Raw genomic sequence first — 21,221 nt, forward strand, 5'->3', positions numbered from 1 at the left:
ATCCTTCTACTTCTAACTGTCAAGGAAGAAGAGGGGGAAAAAAAGAGTCACTAAGGATACTTGCTTACTGGGTTAGAAATCTAACTAGCAAAACCAAAAAGTTTCCATCATTGTGCTAGAAAAATCAAGACTGATTTTACTGTAAAATGTCTCACTTGAACGGAAAACCTGGTTTGTGGTACATGGAAATTACTAAGACAGCTGCTTTCTCCCTTTCTTTTTTGGAAATGAAGCTGGAGTAGAAATTCTTGTGTAATCTGTATTTGGATGTGGTGTTTGCAGAGGATTATTATCTTCCCAAATTTCTAAGTGGTTCCATCTGTTTTTATGGGGAATTTGGCTTAGGCTGATTTTAAAAATGAAGAACCAAGTAAGAAATCCGAGGCTGGGCAAGGTGGCTCACGCCTGTAATCCCAACAGTTTGAGAGGCCGAGGCAGGCAGATTACTTGAGGTCAGGAGTTCAAGACCAGCCTGGTAAACATGGCAAAACCCTGTCTCTACTAAGAATACAAAAAAATTAGCTGGGTGTAGTGGCGCACTCCTGTAATTCCAGCTACTTAGGAGGCTGAGGCAGCAGAATCGCTTGAACCCGGGGTGCAGAGGTTGCAGTGAGACAAAATCGCGCCGCTGCACTCCAGCCTGGGTGACAGAGTAAGACTCTGTCTTAAAAAATAAAGATAAATAAATAAATAAATCCAAACATCCTTACATTTAGTATTTAGGTATACTCTTTGAGTGGTTTTAAGAAATAACAAAACCAATGAAGTATTAACAACAACAAAAAAAACTGAACCAGAAGATGATGAAAAGCCTCTGCATGTACTACCAATTCATAGGATGAAGGCACAGGTTAAACTACATAGGGATGGAATCAGAAAAACAGAAATTGCAGGAAGGATATAGGACAACCCAATTTCTTCAACAACAACAAAAATTGCAAGGAAATATAAAAGAAAGAAGGGGACAGAACCAATAGATTAAAGAGATTTGAAGAGACCTATCACAATCGCAATGTATGTACCTAACTTGGATCCTGATTCAAATAAGAGACTATGAAAGAAACAAAGACAAATGGAAATTTGAACACAGTGAATATGTGATGACATTAAGGATTTACTGTTAATTTATTTAGTTATTATAATGGTATTCTAAAGAGTCTCATCTTTTATAGATACGTACCGAAGTATATGTAGATGGAATGATGACATGCCTGGGAATTGCTTCCAAATAATATAGTAAGAAGTGAAGTGAATAGAGAGACAGATAAAAGAAAGCCAGCCATGAGCTGACAGATGTTAAAGCTGAATGGTGGGAAAGGAACGGGGAATCAATATGCTATTCAGTTTAGTTTTGTATATATTTAACACTTTCTAAATAATGCTTTTTTTTTTTTTTTTTTTGAGACAGGGTCTCACTCTGCTGTCCAGGTTGGAGTGCAGTAGTGAAATCACCACTCACTGCAGCCTTGACCTCCTGAGCTCAGGAGATTCTCCCACCTTAGCCTCCCAAGTAGCTGGGACCACAGGCACTGGTCACCATGCCTAACTAAGTTTACTTTGTATTTTTTGTAGAGATGGAGTTTCACCATGTTGCCCCGGCTGGTCTCAAACTCCTGGGCTGAAGTGATCCTCTGGCATCAGCCTCCCAAAGCGCTGGGATCACAGGCATGAGCCACAGCACCCAGCCAATAATGCTTTTTTGTTTAAAAAAAAATTGAAATAATGGAAATGGAAGTAAGTTAATAATGGAAATACAGTTAGCATACAAAATTCTTAAAACTTTTTAATTTAAAAATTAATTTCTAAAACAATTGAGACATTTTTGACAAAAAAGTAGAATCGTGGTAAACAAAATTCAGAATCTTTTTCATCTTCAAATAACTTTAATCATCTTAAAATTTCAGCAAGTCATAAAATGGGAATCATAAAATCTTTAGCTTGGAAGATACCCTGGTGGTCACAAAGCTCCATCTCCCACCCAGTGAATCTTCCTCCCACCTTCCAATAGCCTGTTGCCTGGGTCCTTCAAGCCTTGGGAAAGCACTCCATTCCAAGGCAGCCCCATTCCATCATCAGCCTTCTCCAACTGTTAAAAAGTTCCTCTGCTACCAGGCAGAAAACTTCCCTTCTCCAAATTTCTTAGTTTTATCCACGGAAAAAGAATTTTTCAAGTTGCAGTGACAGTCCACTGGTGAGTTGTGAAATTAAGTTTGTGGACTATTGACTGGAATTTTATTAAGTAGAAAAGAAAATCTCAGAGCACAATACACAGTAAGGTTAAGAACTAATTTGTGAAACTTGTTTCTGTTATTCATACATATATATACACATACACACATCCATACTGAATAAAGGGTCAAGATGTAAAATATATTTCTTCCAGAAGATTTTGTCAAAAACAAAATCAGAAAGGCAGTGCTCAAACACCAGCTCTCAACAAGTTGCCCCCCAGTAAGTCTTATCCCTTCAGTTATTTCTATGGCTAGTTCTTCAGGTGCTATAGTTTCTCCTCATCTCAACATCCCAGTAACCCTTCATGGACATGGTTTCCACTCGTCTTTATTGAACAAATATCTATTAGTGCATACTATGTACTCCTTAAAATGTGGTATCTAAATATTCTAAGTCAATGCAAAATAATCCATTACAGCCCACATTTTACACAAAATATTTCATATTTAAATATTCATTTAATATGAATATTTCATATTTAAATATTCATTTAAAAATGAGGAGATGCTGGCAGAGATTCTTCTAAGTCACTGAAATGCAGAACTCAAGAGAAAGACTTAGCCTGGAGAGAGATATGAGTTAACAGATTAAAATAGGTAAAGTCTTGGGTGATAAAAATTAGGGCTACGAATCAAAGGCTAAGGACAGAACCCTGGGAAACAGGAAAATTGAAAGGATAGTCAGAGGAAAAGAAGTCTGCAAAGAACAGAAGGAAAAGGAGAACAAAGAGCCAAAACATGTCAGGAGAGACTCAAAGACTTTCAATGACATCCCAACAAATTTCATGTTATTTATTTCAGCCCATTTTGTAGCTAATAAGACAATCTAGGAACAGCTTACTCGGTTTCCCTATAAACTTCTGTGAAATCTGTATATCTGATAAGCAATCCTTGTTTGTTACCATTAAAAATCACTGGCAAAAATATCTTGCATAGGAGATGACCAAGGTTAAAATTTCAGTAACAAAAACCACAAGAGATTTTTTCCAAAGTTGTTTATAAAGATATAAAGATACCATGAAAACTTTATCAAATGTTTTGCCAAGATCTACGCCTATATTTTTCTTTCTCTCTTTTTTTTTTTTTAAGATAGTGTGTGACTCTGTCACCAAGGCTGGGGTGCAGTGGCAAGATCATAGCTCACTGTAGCCTCCATCTCTGGAGTTCAAGGGATCCTCCCGCCTCAGTCTCCGAAGCTAATTTTTTTTTCTTTTTTTTTTTTTTTTAGTAGAGACATGGTTTCACTATGTTGCCCAGGCCAGTCTCAAACTCCTGACTGAAGCAATCCTCCTGCCTCAGCCTCCCAAAGTGCTAGGATTACAGATATGAGCCACTATGCCCCGGCTCTTTCCTTCTTAAAGAAAGGACACTTTAAATCACTTTCTCCACACACACAGATGAATGAGCAACAGACATATAAATTAGGATTTATTTCAGGGTACCTGAACCACCTAAGAGAAAACAGACACAAAAAGCAACATCACTTGACCACCGTCACACTTAACTAATGAGTGTACTGGGACTTGAGGCTAGAACAATTGTCTTTCTATCCTCTGCTCCTTTCAGAAACAAAAGGGAAAAAACAGTATTAAATACCTCATTTGTTGAAATTCCAGTCACTACAGATTCAGGATAAACACCTACAAAAGTCTATACTCAGCAGTACTGACCAACAATAGCCCAATATTCCAATAACACACCTGCCATTTCAAGGTACTCAAGTGGAGACAAATTTTCACCTTTTGATGCTACTGTGAACGACAGGCTTCAACAGCTCCTTTTTAACCTGTCAACATTCCAGATAGACTCAACATTCATTTCTTTTTTAAGGGGGAAGAAGGAAGATGGTAAGGTGGAGGTTATCACCTTATCCTCTACGTGCTTCCATTTTCCCGCTTCCCCTTTATAACTAAAGCTGGTAAAGGAACATGAGTAGAATCTCATCAGTGCTTTCTAGTTTCTGAATGAAAACTATCCCCTAATGATTAAATTATACCCTAATGCAATAGTGTAGTATTGGCTCTGATTCAAGATAGTTACCCGTGGGGAGGCGAATGCAAATAGGATCGGGGTTTGACGTCGTTTACATATTCTTAGGGATAATATAAGACAGTAGTTATGGCTATAGGCTCTGGAACTAGACAGCCTGGGTTCAAACCGCTGCTCCACCATTAATTGGCTGAGCAAGTTACTTCAAACTGCAGTGCCTCAGTTTTCTTATAGGATACTTAGGATAATAGTACCTACCACAAAGAGTTACTACAAGAATTAAATAAATAAATAAATGTAAAAGTGCTTATAGATAACCAGCATGGTGGCATACACCTCTAGTCCCAGGTACTCAGGAAACTGAGACAGAAGGATCACTTGAGCCCAGGAGTTCAAGGCTGTAGTATGCAATGATCACATCTGTGAGTACCCAGTGTACTCCGGCCCAGACAACACAGCAAGACCCCATCTCTAAAAAAATATTTAAAAATAAAAGTGCCTATAGAACAGTGTCTGACATATATTAAGTACTCAAAACATGGTGCTTATTGTTATCAATATTTTATAATTCAATGTCTTTGCAAGGAAATTATACTAAATAATTATATCTTAATTGAAAGTACAAATTAATATATAAAATAAACTATCTCCAACATAAAAATCCTGCCTGTTATTTAGGAAAAGCACTTCGACCATTAAGTGATTGTCAGCTACAGCTATAATGCCAAAAATTTACATAACGATTTCTAAATTAGTGTATCATCAATGTTTAAGGCATGTACCTTCCCCTCGATACTGCCAGACAGAACCATATACAAACAGGTTGCTTTGATTTTTATAACTGTATAGTCCCATTAAAATTCAGTCAGCTAAAAAAGAATATTTTGCTTGGTCTAGTTCCAACATATTGCCTCTAAACTATGTTAGGCAAAAGAAGGGAAGAAAGAAGGCAGGGTGGGAGGAAGAAAAGAAAAAAGAAAAATCGGCTGGGCGCGGTGGCTCATGCCTGTAATCCCAGCACTTGGGAGGCCAAGGCAGGTGGACCACGAGGTCAGGAGTTCAAAATCAGCCTGGCCAAGATGGTGAAACCCTGGCTCTACTAAAAATACAAAAATAAGCCAGGCATAGTGGCGGGTACATGTAATCCCAGCTACTCAGGAGGCTGAGGCAGAGAACTGCTTGAATCTGGGGGGCAGAGGTTGCAGTGAGCCGAGATCGCGCCACTGTACCTCAGGCCTGGGCGACAGAGCAAGACTCTGTCTCAAAAAAAAATAAAATAAAAAAGAAAAATCTAAAAACAATAAAATCTAACATAAACATAAGCAGGATTTATAGGAAAAAAAATTATACAACATCAACTTTAACATTACCTTGAGAACATACTAGAATTTGAATATCCGTTCAGATTTGGTTTAGAAATTGTTGGGGTTTTTGTTGTATTTTTTGTTTTATGTTCCTTGTTTTTAGCACTGGTTAAAGCATTCTCTATGTCCACAATGCTACATTTAGGTGAAACTGCTTTTACTGACTAAAACAATATTCAGATATTTATTCCAAAAACATCACAACAGTATGTTACAAATGATCTATTTTCTGTTATTCCACAAAATCAGTAATAAATATGAGCTTTATTTGGGAGACCAGGAAGTACATGCCAAGAAAAGGGGAGCAGGGGAATCTCACTTATTCACAAATAAAATTATATGATGTCTGGAATTTGCTTCAAAATAAAGATGAGAGTGGGTCAGGGAGTCAAAGGGAAATACAGATGAAACAAGACTGGTCATGTGACTGGTAACTGTTGAAGCCAGGCAAGGATATGCGAGGTTCATTATACTACTATTCTCTACTTCTGAATATATTGAAAATTTTCCATAGTGAAAAGTTTAAAAAAGAAGAACACTTTTCTGTAACTGATAATGGTACATTCTTTCTTCCAAAAACGCTTCGATAATCAGATACTACATGGCTTTAAAAAAACCTAACCAAACATGGCTTTAAAAAACCTAACCGGAAAAAAAAAAGTCCTTAAAAAAACGCCACATTATCCTTCACTGCTATTATGTGTTCTACACAGAGCAAGTAACACATAAATCATAGATCTATAGACTATTCTAGAATCTACCCTCTTTCGATTTAAGCTTGCAGCACTGAGGATGAAGGTAAAATGACCTCAATTGGTAGGAGCCACATCTGCACCACATATGCAGCCCACATCCACAGCTCTTCATTGCAGAGCTGCAAAAGTTTAGAATATCTTCAACGTACCTTTATTTTCCTCCTGTTTTCGGGCAGAGGGAGGTGGGGGAAGACGAATGTATTCACATTCCCATATGTGTATAATTTAAAACAGACAATCTTGGCATTAAGGAAATTAAGATGTAGGCTTTACTGATGTTGATTTTAATGGCCAAGATCCAGAAACAGTTCTAGTTACAAGTTCATGGATAAATTTGATTTCTTTACAGTGGACAGACCCAACTCAGTACTTGACATTCTGACCTTTCCCATACACAACTTTCACCCACTTTATTAAGGAAAAAAAGTTTTCCTTTTTCTCTTTAAGAGAAGTGGATTAAAGAAAATTTTCCAACGAAGATGTTCATTTAGTAGCTTTTCTACCAGAGTGTAGACACTTAGTAGCTTTTCTACCAGAGTCTAGAAGCAACTAAACAGAGTACTGGGAAACAGTAAAAGATTATCATAATAAAAATGGTCCCCAAAAGCGAAGGCTGAATATGAACCATTGTCTAGCGTATAACCACTGCCACATTTGCTTTTCAAATACTTGTGGAGGCATTTGGCATCATTTTCCAATAATCCCATAGGACTTTTACTTGTTTTTTCAGTAGTATTTCAAAATGTTGACACATTTATTGAACTATTTTTGGAAGACTGAGCTCTGTCTACCTTCAGGGCTCAAGACACAAATATATAAAAGCTACAGGACATCCCTTTAGCTACAAAACTTGGCAGACTTCCTGAGTTTTCCAAGAAAACTTCAACTGGCGAAAGTGCACAGTATAGAGGGAACAACTCTGGACACAAGAGACCTTGGCTGTGCCTGAAGCTCCATTAGTAACTGCTCCAGGACTTTGGTTAAGTTTAAACTCTTCGCTCTTCTTACTTGTCAGACCCGTGGTACAAAATTGTTTTAAAAATCAAATGGGGGCCGGGTGCAGTGGCTCACACCTGTAATCCCAGCACTTTGGGAGGTCAAGGAGGGCAGATCACCTGAGGTTAGGAGTTTGAGACCAGCCTGGCCAACATGGCAAAACCCCATCTCTACTAAAAACACAAAAATTAGCTGGGCGTGGTGGCGGGCACCTGTAATCTCAGCTACTCAGGAGGCTAAGGCAGGAGAATCGCTTGAACCCAGGAGGCGGAGGTTGCAGTGAGCCAAGATTGCACCATTGCACCCCAGCCTGGGCAACAGAGCGAGACTCCGTCTCCAAAAAAAAATGAAAGACTCAAATCATTTAGTATACCAACATACTCCGGGGAAATACTTTCCTTATTTATTCCCTGCAACATCTTCTATATTAATGCATAATAGATTTGAATGTCTAAATCTCTAAAACCCACTGGGCAACCAACTTAACTAACACTGATCACATAACAGGCATTAGATCATCCTGTCATTTCCTCAGACCTCACAGTCACTACTGACTCACTACAATATTCAGAACCTTCCTTTTTGTTTTACCATCCCTAAAACCCATACTCAAAAATCCCTAACATCCATACCTTCACATTCATGTAAATCCCTAATTATGTCCCACCTAGTAATGAAATTTTCACCCTTACAATATTTAACAGAACCTTCATATGTTCAAAGCTTACTCTAATCCCCAAATCATATTCAAACAATATTCTTTTATTTATTTAATAGAGATGGGGTTTCCCCATGTTGCCCAGGCTGGTCTTGAATTCCTGAGCTTAAATGATCTGTCCGCCTTGGCCTCCCAAAGTGCTGGGATTACAGGCATGAGCCATCGTGCCTGGTCCAAAGAATATTCAAGTATATGTGTGACAACAATATGTCTGTCTAAAGACAGACAAACCAAGATACTCAATAAATCTAAACTAACGCTGTCACCTCTGATACATAACAAAAACAAATTTGGTGAGTATGTATTGTTAAGTCTAGTTCAAGTATATAATATTTCTAAGAGTTTATAATGAACTCCTTGAAAGACCACAGGAAAAAAATATAACACATTTACTGAACTTTTCCTAGGAAGTAGCTTCTTGACCAATAACATATCAGTCATCCACTCCCAGGCACCCTAGATGTTCACTCAATCACCTGACTTTTCTACCTCCCTCTATATAAATGAAGTTCAACCCAGCAGCTGGCATGGGGAAACAAGTATAATTTTATTATGGCTGCAGTCCTTACCAAATGTGAGTACTGTGGCAATCTTGTGGAATTTTGTTTTTAATCAATTTAAATTCCAAAATCCAATATATTTAACATGAGCTAATCCCTGTTTCCTCCCACAACCACACTAAAATGACAGTGAGAAAAGTTTTCTTACAAGGAACAAATTCACAAAAGTAAAGCAAAAAAAAAAAAAAACACACACACACACACACAACAGCAACAATGGGAGGGGTCAGGCCAGCAGATATGTCAACAAAATTTTAGAAGATGGAAAGCAGATGTACAAAGTAACTGACTTAGCAGAGCAGAGGAAGCAGAAAACTGTTACTGTTTTGGTGGGGGGCCTACGAGAAACAAGTTGATTGTTGGAAAAGTCCTGAGAGCCTGAAGAATTGGAGGTTCCAGATATCTTTGAGGACTGAGGTGAGAGAAAGAGCATCCTTCAAATGGCTTCAAAAGATGCCTTCAAAATTTGAAGGGAAGGTAATCACTAACAGAATTCTATATACAACCAAACTATAAGAGCGACCAAACTGAGAGTGGAGAAAGACATTTTAAGACATGCAAGCCTCAAGAAACTCACCTGCCATTTACACTTTTTTGGGCAAATACTAGAAGTCTTCATTAAGGAAATTAGGATGTAGCCTGTGCTGTGTTGATTTTTTTTTCTTTTTTTTATTTGAGACGGAGTCTTACTCTGTCACCCAGGCTGGAGTGCAGTGGCGTGATCTCGGCTCACTGCAACCTCCACCTCCTGGGTTCAAGCAATTCTCCTGCCTCAGCCTCCCAAGTAGCTGGGACTACAGGCGCCCACCACCGCACCCAGCTGATTTTTATATTTTTAGTACAGATGGGGTTTTGCCATGTTGGCCAGGCTGGTCTCAAACTCCTGACCTCAGGCAATCCAACTGCCTCAGCCGCCCGAAGTGCTAAGATTACAGGCATGAGCCACTGCACCCAGCCACTGATGTTGATTTTAATGGCCAAGATCCAAAAACAGTTCTGGTTACAAGTTCATGGATAAACTCCTAACTTTTTGTCAATGAACCAAGATAGAAATATAGAGCCCAGAAAAAGAGGCGAAGGAATTCCCTGCACACAGTTATATAGCAATTCTAGAAATAAAACCAGTCCAGGATGATGGAGGGCCCAGCCAGGAAGGATAGCTTTAACAAAAAAAGAAAACGGAACCAAAAGATTATATCATGTTTGATCCTACTGGCAAGAATTTCACAGTTTCTAACATAGTTTAAAGCTGAACCAAGGATGGGTACAAAGAAAACGAATAAGGAAAAGGATAAGGATAACTTCAGGATAAAACATAAAGTTGTAAAAGAAAGTACATGTAATCAAAGCACTTTACATGACTTAGCTTTTGTATATATAAGTTGGAAAATGGAAGAGGGGAGAAAATGGGAAGAGGGAGTTAGTAAGGAAGCTAACTAGAGGTAGAAAGTCAAACAGGTATTACATTTAAAATGTAAAAATCAAGAAACAGGAGTAAGCAGACCTCAGCAAGGTGGCAGAATAGGCTTTTCTAGTGCTTCTCTGCCCCACTCGCCCTGCTAACCTCACCCCCTACAGAAACATCAATTTGAACAACTATCTACACACAAAAATATAAATTTTTTTTTTTTGAGGAGTTTCGCTCTTGTTGCCCAGGCTGGAGTGCTATGGTGCGATCTTGGCTCACTGAAACTTCCACCTCCTGGGTTCAAGCGATTCTCCTTGTCTCCGCCTCCTGAGCAGCTGGGATTACAGGCATGCACCACCATGCCTGGCTAATTTTGTATTTTTAGTAGAGATGGGGTTTCACCATGTTGGCTAGGCTGGTCTCAAACTCCTGACCTCAGGTGATCTGCCCGCCTCGGCCTCCCAAAGTGCTGGGATTACAGGCATGAGTCACCGTGCCCAGCAAGTAAACTTTTAACAAATAATAAAACATAAAAATATTCTGAAACTTTAAAAAAAAATCAAGAAACAAGAAAATCATGTTATTTAGAGACAAAACACCAGAAAATAAAACCAAAACTAGTGAAAGTAGTTGTGGCAGACTGTCACGGTTACTACTTGAGACCATCACTACAACAGTTACTACTGTTACTACTTGAGACCCTCATTAGGAGATGGGACGAAGGGACGAACGTGGAAATGAAAAAAAAAAAAAGAAACTGTTTTAAAGGAAAGGCCAGGGGAAGAAAAGCTCCCTGCTTCTAGTCAGCAAAGGCAGCCCCCCTGAGCTCCACAGCCCTTCGTATTTATTGGGTAACAAGAACAGGGAGGAGGAGGTAGCAATTGGTCAGCTGCTTAATTGATTGCAGGTTCATATTGTTACTAACAGGCTTCAGATGTACCTAATCACAAGAAACACTACACTTGGGGCATGACTGCCTTCAGCATTCCTTCTGGGTGGCATACACAGTTTGTCAGTTTGCCAACATTCTACATTTATGAGAAACATTTTGTTGCTTACTCATATAGCCTCCAGTGGTATACTGAGTTGATCACAACCCTCATTCTTTCGACCTCCAACGTTTCTCCCTTTTTGTTTTTTAATTAATTGAGAAAGGCAACTACAGGCTGTGCAGCCCTTAATTGCCAGTTGCTGGTCCAGCTGATCTTACAACGGGACGTACAGGAAACCATGGCCAGCATGGCCACAAACATGGAGTCAGGGGTCTTTGCCTGACCCTGACACTAACAGTGTCTCAGCTTCCTGTGTGGTTTTCTTGATCTATCCCCATGTCATGGGGGTTGATGTCAGTGTGACTCCAGTCGGTCCTCATTCCATCTTCGCATTCAGATTCAACTGGCTCATGGCTCATATTAGGGGAACAAGGCCTGTAGCTAGAATCCATGGATCTCTCCAGTCTTCCATTCCATGGTCGCACACACCTTGAGGGCACCCACACAGTTTGTTCATCTCCTTATGTTGTCAAGCAGACTTGTAACAGGGTTTCTCATTTGTCTGGTTGGTTTTAGTTTTTTCTGTTCCAGCAGACCTTCCTCATTCAACTCCCTATAGGACCCTGTCTCTATCTGTCCCTGTCTGTCCCTGCAAGTTTCTGCTAGCTTCTGCTGGTCTCTGCTAGTCTTTGCTAGTTTCTGCTAGTCTTTGCTAGTCTTTATCTATCCCTATCTGTCCCTGTCTGTCTCTACGGTCCCTGTTAGTTCCTCCAAGTTGGTGCAAGTCCCTATCTTTCCCTATCTGTCTCTATCTCTATTTATCCCTACTTATCTCTATGTGTCCCTGTAGGCCTCCTCAGGTCCCTTCAGGTCTCTTCAGGTCTCTGTTTGTCACTGATAGTCCCTGTTCAGGCGCCACTTGTGGCACACTGCCACAGTTACTACTTGAGACCTTTACTACAAGTTACTACTGTTACTACTTGAGACCGTCATTACGAGACTGAAGGAAGGGACAAACATGGAAATAACAAAAAAACAAAAGGAACTGTTTTAAAGGAAGGGCCAGGGGAAGAAGAAAAGAGCTCCCTGCTTCTAGTGAGCAAAGGCAGCCCCTGAGCTTCCACAGCCCTTCATATTTATTGGGTAACAAGAGCAGGGAGAAGGAGGTAAGGATTGGTCAGCTGCTTAATTGATCACAGGTTCATATTGTTACTAACAGGCTTCAGATGTACCTAATCACAAGAAACACTGTGCTTTGGGCATGACTGCCTTCAGCATTCCTTCTGGGTGGCATACGCAGTCTGTCAGTTTGCCAACATTCTGCATGTATGAAAAACAGTTTGCTGCTTACTCATGTAACCTCCAGTGGTATACTGAGTTGATCATGACCCTCATTCTTTTGGCCTCCAACAAGTAGTTGCCTCAGGGGAGCAGAAATCTGTCAAGAAGGGAGCTAGGGCACTGGTCTGCTGCTTTTTTTCATAATCCCTGCAGTACTACCTGACTTTCTAAATCATATAAAGCCCCCTGGAGAATGCCATTTGCACTTTAAATGAAAGCAAAAAGTGCAAAACCACAGGAAAGGCAGAAACTAAAGGTCGGGGGAGAGCCACATTTTATTCTGATGTGTTTTATCCTCTGGTATATTTTTCTAATATTGAAAAATCAGGCTAGAAACATTACTTTAAATGTCTCTAGTCTGAAAAACAAGATGAAGGGTACTCCCTGTTCCAGCATGATTCAAGAATCACACAACTAAAAGTAGTACTCAGGTCTGCTTCATAATCATACCTTTACACAAAAAACTACATGGGCGAACCCAGTCAGGAAAGCAATCCTGTCTTTTATAAAAGTTAGATACTGCAGATGCCAACAAATTGCAAAAAACTTCAACTTCTACTGAGTAATAACACCGAACAATTAAAAGCAATAACTGGAACTCACAGAAAAAACAAGGGTTTTAGCCATACACAAGCTGGGTGCCCTTGAGCCATTTATTCAATTTTTAAGCCTCAGTTTCTCATCAGTAAAATAAGCACACCAGCTACTCCAAGATGGTGCTGCAAAAAAGAAGCAGGGTTATTAACATATGTAAAGTACCAATTACAGCACCTGGTGTGTAGTCTGTGCTGCAAAACCATTAGCTTCCTTTTTTTTTTTTTTTTTTTTTACATGGTTATTGATTATCAAAGCTTCGGGCCTTACAGGATTACTTACAATGGAACCTAGAACAAAGCTAGAACTGAGCATAAAATGCGTGCGTCAGGGACAGGTTAAGCAAAGCAGCTGATGCGTGACAGCACCAGAAGCAATAGACACAATAGACCCAGTGGACCCAGTGGGCCAAGTGCTACACCATCATCTAATTTTTCTAGCCTAAAATAAGGATATTTATATGAAACCTGATTTCTTAATGTTGGCAACTAACAAGTTAAAACACGATGTTGCTGGAAAATATGTGTGCAGGTATATTTCACACAAAGATTTATAAAGGTTACATTTTAATGTCATATGCAGAGGTTTAAACATTGTCAACAAAAATTCTACTCACTAATAGGCTTTTTTCAACAAGTTTACTGTGGTTATAGAGAGAAGAAGTTAGAACATATGCACACAATTTTACATTTATAATCAGTTACCTCTGGCAACATAACAAAAAAGACTACATTATCCCTGTGCTGTTGAAACTAGATCCCAACTGTTTTCCCATATATATGCTCTTTTGTAAATTAACAAAAAGAATGAAGTTAAGACAAGAGTTTCTAAAAGCTCAAACATTATAGATACTGGACTGAAATTGTTAAAAAGTGGTTTTAACTGGTGATCACCATAGGAAATTACCGTTTCATTTCAAAGACTGTACTTCCACACAGATAATTATTCCTGACCACTGCAAAAAATCTGCTTACCACATATTCACTAGTAACCAACTCACTAGGTCTCTTCTTAACCTAACAATTTTTACAGATGCCAGGCACTCTATGAAGCATTTTATAAGCATTAGTTCATTTAATCCTCATGTAACTCTGAGGTAGGTATGATTTTTAACCCCTTACTACAGCAAACGAGGCTTTGAGAAATAATTTGCCCAAGGTCACAATGGCATATGTGGCAGTCTAACCAGCATCAAATAGCGTGGACATGTTACTGATTCCTTCTAATCAATATTCCATCAAAGAAATTTGTAAGGAAATAAATGCACATTCATTAAGTTCACAGGTAAGAATATGAGTGGCCAGGATTACATCAGAATTCAGTTTAACCTTGACAATTAGGTAAATGGGGGTCAACTAAATGAATTCAATTGAATGGAAAGAAGTACAATGGGGGATAGGGGAGAATAAATGATGAAAAGTGCAATAGGGTGAAAAAATGAAAAAAAAAAGAGAAAAACAAAATACTCTTAAAACTTCCATCTTCTAATCTCGAAAATAAGAATTGAAACATCAGTTCTCAATCTTTTCTGTTTCCCAAAACCCTTTCAAAAACCACTCCTAAAGTTCTCTTTCTCCCTTAACCTGTCTCTCTCATCCACTTGTGCACACACACACAGAGATGCTGCACACACACAGGAGTGCATGCACATGGGAACACAATACCTCACTTACAGTCTCAGGCAGTTTATGCACCCATGAGGCCCAAGAACCCCACTCTCCACCCCAGGTCAGGAGTCTGAACCAAATAATCTCCCTCAAGGTAAATGAATCTAGGGTGAAAAACAAGTAGCTTCTGGACAAAAAGAGAAAGAAACAAAGAATTATGGCAGAATGTAAATCACATTTTAATTTTATGTCTTCAAGCTACTGGGATATGTACATATATCAGTAGAATGTAGGAAACTCTGAAAAATACGAGTGAATTCAGCACTGTTGTTATAATGGCCCAGCCCTGAAGCTCATCAGCAGGTCTGGAAACTTAAATAAATACAAGGGCTTGGAAAAGGTGACTTCAGAGTTGGTAATCAGAACTATATGACAAGCTTTTTAAAACCACAATTATCCTGGAAAAAGGCAACTGAAGGGTAACATAAGTTTTTAAGTATTTGAAAATTCTTTCATGAAGGTTGATGGTGAGGCCCTAAGAGCAAAGCAAGAGGAAACTGGTCTCTTCAGAAAGATTTGATTTAAATGCATGAACTACCCTACCTGACCTAGGCAATAAGGTCCGACAGATGAACAGTGACAAAACCACTTTGGGAGCCTTTCCATGCCTCCTAACCTGGAAAGAACTAAAATGATCCCCATGATGCCGAACTTAGTTATCTATGCAAAATTTCAACTTGGCTATCTAAAGCAAAACCTTATTTAAGATACAGGTCAGATCTCAGGAAAGATTGTTCTTATCCTTCAATTTATTCCAGATTATTTGGGAGACAATCTATGTACTTTTTGACTTTATGGCTCTAATAAGCTAGAGTGAAAATATGCAAAATTCAGAGAGGTATCTGTGAAGTGAAAACATGTTTCCATTTTAAAGATAACTGAGAATATGAAATTAGCTCAACTGCAATCTTTGAAGAAAAAATATCCAGAAGCAGTATGAATGCACTCATAGATCACATGAAATCTATTCCAATGCCAAGAAGTAAGAGACATCACTTTAAAATAAGAAAATTCAGAAAGCCTCTGAAATTCTAATTAAAATTAATACTATCCCAACACCATGGAAATATACAGATTATCTACTCTCCTAGACATGAAAAACATGCCTCTAAGAAACTTACAACACAGATCCCAAGCCAACCACAAAACCAGGAGAAACAGTATCAGTGGTTAGAAAAGCAAATAAACATTACCGACATGATATTTCTACATGAAACATTACCCATTTCTACGTCAACTCTATCAAAGAATCTTCACTAAAGATTCTTCACCTCTAATATATTAAAGGTTCAATGAATTAATTCATCAAATATTTATTAAATACAATGAGTAGGTGCTTCACATCACAAATACCTATAATATTCCCTCTCTCATATGAAATACACACACATACACATACTTTATAGAAAAAGCTACCAAAATCTATTAGCTATAACTATAAACCGGCTGGGTGCGGTGGCTCACACCTGTAATCCCAACACTTTGGGAGGCCAAGTCGGGTGGATCACTTGAGGTCAGGAGTTCAAGACCAGCCTGGTCAACATGGTGAAACCCTGTCTCTACTAAAAATACAAAAATTAGCCGGGCATGGTGGCACACGCCTGTAATTCCAGCTACTTGGAAGGCTGAAGCACGAGAATTACTTGAACTGGGAAGACGGAGGTTGCAGTGAGCCAAGATCACATCACTGCACTCCAGCCTGAGCGACAGAGTGAAACTGTGTCTCAAAAACAAAATAAAAACAACAACAACAACAAAAACTATAAATCATTTCTAGATGATAACTGAGATTATTTATTTCTTTCCTTCTTGGCTTACCTATAACTTCTTTTTTTTTTTTTTTTTTTTGAGATGGAGTCTGGCTCTGTCACCCAGGCTGGCGTGCAGTAGCGCAATCTCCGCTCACAGCAAGCTCTGCCTCCCGGGTTCACGCCATTCTCCTGCCTAAGCCTCCCGAGTAGCTGGGACTACAGATGCCTGCCACCACGCCTGGCTAATTTTTTTATTTTTAGTAGAGACGGGGTTTCACCGTGTTAGCCAGGATGGTCTCGATCTCCTGACCTCACGATCCACCCGCCTCAGCCTCCCAAAGAGGTGGGATTACAGGCGTGAGCCATCGCGCCCAGCTATAATTCCTAAACAACTCTAATAGCTAACTTGGAGGCCATTTCCCTATAGTTAATGACATCAGGCATTGACTCCATTTTAGATTTTAGTCTAGGGCACTGCCCACGCAGAGAAATGATACAACTCTCATAATATCAAGTTGCTGGTTTATGCCAAAACATGGCATCCCAAAGGATGTTCTGTCTAGAATCGGTGACAGAATCGCATACAAATCTTCTATTTGCTCAGACATTCCAAAGACATTAGAACTGTTTGCATGTTGAGAGGAAGAGACTAGGGCTAAGAGTGGATCTGCTGACTCCTAACGGTTCAGCCCTGAGATTCCAAGATTCTATAAAAGAGCAGTGAATTAGGGTTTGGCTACTATTTGCTGACTACGAAAGCCAGCATAAACATTTACTTCAGGCTTTGAAATCTGTAAGGGTACCCAGTGGTTAGGTACAGTAATTCTGAATCTGAAAAAAACAAGCCCACTGGAAATGTTTCTAAATAAAGGTGGGATGGAGGAGGTAGGCACATTTCTTTTGTTTTCTCCAAGTAAACAACACAGATTTTAGAAATGCAAAATGTGACTCAGTGGTATTGATCCCTATAAACTGTTTATTTGCCTTATAAAACTAGTAGCAATTCACACTTTTCAATAAAAAGCCCACACATAGCTTTTAAACAGGCTACTTCAGTTCAAAAAAGAAAGAAAAAGGCCCATGTCTTCAGCTGGGATTACAGGCGTGCGCCACCATGCCCGGCTAATTTTTGTATTTTTAGTAGAGACAGAGTAGAAACAGAAACAAAACAAAACCTTCAAAAATATTTAGCATTCTGCTATATAAAATATAAACCCTATATTCCTAAATGCAATGGCAAAGATACAACCTTTGTAGTTCACCAGCCACAGTAATATGAGAGGGGTGATTCAGGGCAGAACCTGATGTTAAACATAACTGTACAATATTACTAATTACAGAGAAATTGTACCAATAAATATTTTGGTTGTGGACTGCTTTGTCATCTTTGCAAGTATTTTTAGTTGAAAGCAAGTGGTTGGGTAGTACACGTGGACATGGTTCTGATTTTTAAATACCTATTTTTACATTCTGGTCACTGGTTAGGTTTTCTAAACTCAATTCCTTAGAACTAGTAATTTGGAAAGGGTAAGCCACAAGAATGTTACGTTAAGAAGCCAAGGATCTAACTAGCTCAGCAACTCAGATCAGCACAAAGCTCATTTGGAAACCTCCAAGTGCTCGCATTATCTAATGATGGACCCAGGCAGTAAGTAAATCGTTAAGAACAGGTATGAAAGTGAGCAAACTGCCCTAAAGCTATCTCCTGAAAAACAGCAAGAGATATCTGAACTTCCTTCTTTTATATTTAGATAGTTATTTTTTTGGTGGCCTCTCTTCAGATTCATCCCCTAAATTTGCTTCTTTCTACTTGGACTTAAATTTCAGATTTGAAATATACATACTTAGTTGCTACAAAATGCTCCCTGGCAGTTTACATTTTTTACAAAAGTTAGGAAAAATTTTACTGAAATTATAGCTTTAACTGATTTTTTAAAATCACTTTTAATCTTTTTTAACGATCACCATGCAACGTAGATATATGAAGAGTTCGAGGGACGTGGCTCAATTCATGCACAAATTTTCTTTCGAAGGTTTTTGCAAAAAGTGCTCTCAACTACTTGGACTAGTGGTGAAAGATTAAAGAACTGTTATGACTAAGTCTTTCTTACAGAGGGATGTTTTAAAAGGAAAGAAACCGTCCCTTCCCGTTACTCTAAATGAGCAGCCTCTTGTTCTCAGCAGTCTGTCTGCACACAAGACCACTACTGACTTCAGTGGGAATTCTGCCCAAGAAGTGAGGAAGACAGGATAGGATTAAATTAGCGCTAAATCCACACCATTGTTCCAAGCCATTACCACTTGTACAGTTCTCCAATAACCTCCAAAGAATAGATATCTGAAGTTTGATGGTGGTTCTTAAATTGAATTAAAAGAATGACCACTCGAGCACTGACAGGTGACACAGCATAGCTCTTCAAAAGTTGTGTCAAACTCACAGCCTAATGGATGTAGCCAGTTGGCCCTTATCACAATTCAAGATTGCATTGCAATGCAGCCCCCATCAGTGGCTGCAACAGCCACCCAGTGATTTCTCACAGCAATGAGCCTGCAAAGGGAAACTGAATAGGATTAAGCACTATTCGTTCCCCACTGAAACCTGTTCAAAGCTTGAGAATTCTAAATCCTAGCCCCTGCAGCATAGAAACTGACTCAGTTTCCCTCAACTGCTAAGTCCAAGGTGAAATGTGACAGAACACCAACTGAAATGCTAATTCTCAACAGCGTTATAAAGAGACCAGAGAAATAATGTATTCCGTTGAAAAAAAACAATAAAAACGTAGGGTGGGGGAGGAAATAAAGACTGAAAAACTGAGGGGAAAACCGCGAAAGTCGTTTTTTTAAAACAGCTTAAATAACAGTAACAAGAGGAACAAGACGCCTGGCACACACATGTCATTTCAGAGGCAAGAAGTTCAAGAAACTGGGGAAAGATGTGATTCAGAAAAGTGAAAATATAGCCACAGCTCCTCTAGATTCCACCTTCTCTCCCATCCACCCAGGGATCTTAAAATTAAGGGCAGCTGTGGTGTTGATGGGGCAATTCAAGGAAAGACTACCCGGGTCCGTAGGGAGGGAGGGCTCCATACGCAGACCCCTCCCCAAAATAATAGACTCAAGGCAGGAGTTCTTCTCACCAAACCTCATTTTATTTACATATATATATATATATATATATATAAAACTTGACCTCAGGGGAGGTGAGCGATCTAGAGAAGCATAACTGATGTCCCACGACAGACCTCAGGCTGCTGGGGGCAGCGTCTGCGCCTGGGGATGGCGTACCCAGACGCCGACTTCAACCCTGTCGCGCTCCTTTAGGTTCTCCTCGCCCTTCCCCGCTGCTCACCTAAAAATGCTCCCAACCCTCGGCCCCCAGGCGCAGGAGGAGAAAAAACAAGCCATCTGTGGTGAGATGGCCTGGGTGTGGGAATTATAAGGATCGGAGCACAAAACACGCGTCCCTCTCCGCAGCTCCCGGACGGCGCAGGCGGCAGCTGGGGGCGCGGACGCGAGCCGACAGCGGGCCCGACCCGCACCGCGCGTGGGGCTGGCGCGCCGCCCTCGCCCGGCTTCCCGCAGTCCCCACGCGCGCGGCCGGCCCGCGCTTCCCCTCCTAAAACCTTCCTCCTGAAGGGCGACGCCGCGGCCGACCCCCTCCCCGCGGGGGGGATGGAGCCGGATTTCTCCCGCTGTTGGTCCACGGGGCCCGGACGCGTGACCTGAGCCCACGGCACCCCGGGGGGGACGGCGTGCTCCCCGTGCCCCCGCCTCTCCTGACTCCGCCGGGACGCGGCCCCGGTCCCCCGGAAGAGGGAAGAGGGGGACCGCGGGGAGCAGCGAAGCCGGGATCCGGCCCGGAGCAACAGGACCCGGACCCCCGGGCAAGAATCGGGTCGGGCAGAGACCGGGAAGGAAAGGAGAGAGGGAGCCGCAGAAAATCCCAAGCCGGGCCCCCTCTCCCCGCCCCCCATCCCGGTGGGACCGTCCCGCCACCGCTTCCTGCCCGGAATCAGCTTCCCAGCTGCAGCCAGAGGAAAAATCTGAGCCGCCCCTGCAACCCCACACTGACCAGTCGCCCGGCCCGTGCAGCCCCGCACGCCTCCTTACCCCGACGCCGTACCTCAGGAGCTCGCTCGCCGCGGGGACCAGTCCCTCTTCAGTCCCAGCCGCCGGCAGCCGCGCCTGCCTCCTCCCTCCGCTAGGTTTCAAATTGAAATTCCCTGACTGGGGCCGTCAGAGGACTCTGAGGGCCGGCCCCGCCCCCTCGCGGCGGAAGCCCCTCCCGCGCCCCCGCCGGACGAGCCCCCGGCGCGGAAACCCCCGCGGGCGGTCCCGCCCCCGACGCCCAGGCCCCGCCCCTGCGCGGGCGGGGGACCTTTCCCGCGGGATTCGGCGAGCGCGGCAGCGGAGACCCGGGGTTGGAGGACGTCTTTCGCCCTCAGGGCAGCCCGGATGACAGCTAATGCGCCTGGGCAAGGCGTTCTCAACTGCGATTCCCGGCCTTAAATGTCCTCTCAACTTTTAAAAGTTATTTATTCAAAGTGCATTTGCTGACTAAACCTTCACTGAGCGCCTTCCTAGAGGTAGACACTGGAGCAGAGCCTGGAGATGCAGAATAAGAAAAACTGGGTCTCCCTCAGTCTAGAGTGGAAAAAGTGCTTTCACAGAAAGGGCATTGAAAAGGAACCATTTATTCTTCCTGTGGGAGGGACAGGAGGGATTGGGGAAACCCCGTGGAGGAAAGGCCTCCCCAGAGTAAGTAGGATTTCTCTGGGCAGAGGCTTGGGAATCTGGATTGCAGAGCATGACCACGGGTGAAGAAGAGTCTGGAAAAAACCTAGTTTGGGGCTAA

The 21,221-nt window shown here is 41.2% G+C and overlaps 1 protein-coding gene across 26 annotated transcripts in view; it reads right to left on the reverse strand.

Moving 5' to 3' along the window:
• The window catches only part of EPB41L2 (erythrocyte membrane protein band 4.1 like 2), a 223,003-nt gene extending 202,342 nt beyond the window's left edge, over nt 1–20,661 (reverse strand). For 19 of the 26 annotated variants that reach the window (XM_008953003.4, XM_024929033.4, XM_008953002.4 and 16 more), the window contains exon 1: nt 20,490–20,648. The gene's annotated coding sequence lies outside the window, so the exon portion shown is untranslated. Of the gene's footprint in view, nt 1–20,476 lie in introns of all 26 variants that reach the window. The other 7 variants (XM_063605457.1, XM_008952987.6, XM_063605454.1 and 4 more) reach the window with 3 other exon arrangements.
• Between the last annotated feature and the right edge of the window lie 560 nt (nt 20,662–21,221).

The sequence above is a fragment of the Pan paniscus genome, chromosome 5 (genome assembly GCF_029289425.2).
Source record: "Pan paniscus chromosome 5, NHGRI_mPanPan1-v2.0_pri, whole genome shotgun sequence".
NCBI lineage: Eukaryota > Metazoa > Chordata > Mammalia > Primates > Hominidae > Pan > Pan paniscus.